Source organism: Nicotiana tabacum, chromosome 21, assembly GCF_000715075.1.
Source record: "Nicotiana tabacum cultivar K326 chromosome 21, ASM71507v2, whole genome shotgun sequence".
NCBI classification, from domain to species: Eukaryota; Viridiplantae; Streptophyta; class Magnoliopsida; order Solanales; family Solanaceae; genus Nicotiana; species Nicotiana tabacum.
In genome coordinates, this window is record NC_134100.1 from 71,002,973 (window position 1) to 71,006,146 (window position 3,174).

The window sequence follows — 3,174 nt, forward strand, 5'->3', positions numbered from 1 at the left end:
CAGTAAAGGAAACGAGTACCCAATCAAGAACGGGTATGCATAAAAGGCGCAGAAGCCAGGACGGTGAACCCGAACCTCGTCATCGCCTGCCGGGATAAAGTCTACGTGACCAGGTAGGCCGAGTCTAACCTTGAGTTCAGCTAATCGCTCTGCCATCATCGCATATTTGAACTGCTTCATCACCACTTTTGGCACCTTATGGAAGTCTGATTTGGTATCGGGATATCGGGGTACAATCTCCTCTACAGTGGATAAACTTTCCTCCTCGGTGGCAGTTCTACCATCTTCCCCCTGGTCGGGAAAAACAACGTCTAAAGGAATTGAGTGATTTTCCATATAAATATATGATGATTTCAAGGACATTGTTGTAGGAAAAAGATGGTGAAGCTAAAGGAAACGACTTTCGAAAACAACAGGGAGGTGCAAGGAATTTGCGAAGAAGATGAAGGAGACGTTCTTGCTTAAGAAGAATTAAGGGGTTTGGAAAAAGTTTCAAAATCAACAAACCATCCCCTATTTATAAGATTTGGGGGCACCAGAATCGAACCGGCAGGTCATTATTATCATGAAGATCGAAACGGCATAACCATTCAAGGGTCACACTTAAATCGATGCAACACATCGGAAATGGCGTCATTATGACGCATGACATCATGATGTCATTTTTTCTCTTGGACCAGATGGCTCTAACGGACTTCCTGGGAAATTCAAAGAATTCAAAATGTGCGGGCCTCAGAGAGCCACGTTGCCCCGTCTCCATGACCACGACCTATATAGACAGCTCGATAAAATTGTATCACAAATGACACTGTCCACCCATCGACCTTATCCGCGAGGATGACCTCGATGAGCAGAGGGACTAACTGTATGGGTCAAAATCTATCTCTAGAATACTTAAGTCAGGATGGCATTAGTGTAATACTCCCATGCCGTCACGTGTCGAAGTGGTTTAAGGAACAATGAAGGACGTGGTCGAAGAGTCAGTAGGGATTGAGGTCGAGGTCGAATACCCTTGACAAAGTTATATCGGCTAGTTTCAAGATAGGGCATTAAAGAGAATATTCTAGTAGATATTCTCTACACTTGTATTATTAGGGTTTCTGGGAACATGTTCCCTAAAAATAGAAAAAGACACAATGATGTGCATTGATATTGTACTATAGTGGGTGAAAAATGTGCATCCCCATCTCAAATATTGTACTATATTAAAAGTTATAACAAATAAATACCAAAGATTTTATTTTCTTTGCAACTCTTTAGACACTACCGAGTATCATTCTTGGCATACTTTTTGTTTTGGGGGCTAATTTTTGCTGAATGACATTTTCTATATGCAGTTCTGGCACGTTCAGGAGGGGAAAGAAAATTGATGCCAACTATAGAGGAAGAGCTTGAGAGGAGATCATTGCTTTATAGCCTTTTAATGCCTGTTATGAGTCAATTTGTTCCAGACTTAGAGAAGGGCAAAGGAATGTATTTTTTGTTCATAAAATCTGAAGCTAAGACCCCAGGAGGATTATTAGCTCGTCTTGTTTTAACTAGTTATTACAAGAGCTCTCATTTCAAGAACAGAGGTCCTGACCCTTACACAAACTACACTAGTCCAAATGATGCCATTCTCTAGTCTGATTCTTATCAAAGCACGTATTCTCAAATACTTTGTGGGCTCTGCCAAAACACGGAAGTTATCTGTATTGGCACGGTGTTTGCCTCTGGCTTCACCGCTTCCTGGAGAAGCACTGGCCCCTTCTTTGTAACGATATTCGAACTGGTACAATTAACATCGAATTGATTACTGATTCCACAGTGAGAGAGGCTGTGATGAAAATTAGTAAACCTGATCCTAAGTTGGCTGATTTCATTGAAACTGAATGCAGCAAAAATAAATGGCAAGGGATCATTACTAGGTTGTGGCCTAATACCTAGTATGTTGATGTTATTGTGACCGGGGCAATGTCACGGTATATACCAACTCTTGATTATTTGTGCAATGTATGCTTCCTCGGAGTGTTACTTTGGCGTCAACCTTAACCCCCTTTGCAAGCCTAGCGACGTCTCCTACACCCTTATTCCTACTATGTGCTATTTAGAGTTCTTGCCAATTCATAGGAATAATGGTGTCACTGATTCTATCTCCGTGCCCAAATTGCTCAATGAGAAAGAACAACAAGAATTAGTTGATGTCAAGATTCAGACTCTATCGATATAGGGTTGGTGATGTAGTTAGAGTTGTTGGCTTCAAAAACAATGCGCCTCAATTCAACTTTGTTTGTCGAAAAAATGTAGAATTGAGCATTGATTGAGACAAGATAGAAGAAGTTAAGCTGCATAATGCAATGAAAAATGTAGTGAGCCACTTGATGCCATTTGATGCATATGTGACCGAGTACACCAACTACGCGGATACGACCACCATTCCAGGCCACTATATATGTGTTTACCCGAAAAATGGATAGAGTTGAATTTATACGTAGTTCTAAGGATATGTGGTATAACTTAATACAAATCGTAAGGATAAATAGAAAGTATCAAATACGGATTGTAAAGAATAAAAAATACACAAGGTTGGAAAGAAGATGATTTAAGGACTAACCAAGACGAATCAATCTATGAAGCCAAGAAGAATAACCCTTCAATATATGAGTGTATGGTATTTTAGTTACAATGTAAGCCAAAGCCGTCTTTTACAGAAGTAGCCCATAGGCTTAGTAGTCGAGTGAGTAATTCGAACTCGAAGTAATGTAGATCGTAGGCATAATAGTCGAGTGAGTGCTTGCTCGAACTCGGAATAATAGTAGCCCGTAGGCTTGGTAGTGGAGTGAATGATTCGAACTCGAGATAATGTAGCCCGTAGGCATAATAGTCGAGTGAGTGCTTGCTAGAACTCGGAATAAAAGTAGCCCGTAGGCTTAGTAGTCGAGTGAGTGATTCGAACTCGAAGTAATGTAGCCCGTAGGCATAATAGTCGAGTGAGTGCTTGCTCGAACTCAGAATAAAAGTGGCCCGTAGGCTTAGTAGTCGAGTGAGTGATTCGAACTCGAAGTAATATAGCCCGTAGGCGTAATAGTCGAATGAGTGCTTGCTCGAACTCGGAATAAAAGTAGCCCGTAGGCTTGGTAGTCGAGTGAATGATTCAAACTCGAAGTAATGTAGCACGTAGGCTTAATAGTCGAG

At 41.1% G+C, this 3,174-nt stretch overlaps 1 pseudogene; it reads left to right on the forward strand.

Annotated features, from left to right (window-relative positions):
* Positions 1-638: 638 nt before the first annotated feature.
* Positions 639-2,456, forward strand: LOC107827525 (indole-3-acetic acid-amido synthetase GH3.6-like; annotated as a pseudogene).
* Positions 2,457-3,174: the final 718 nt, after the last annotated feature.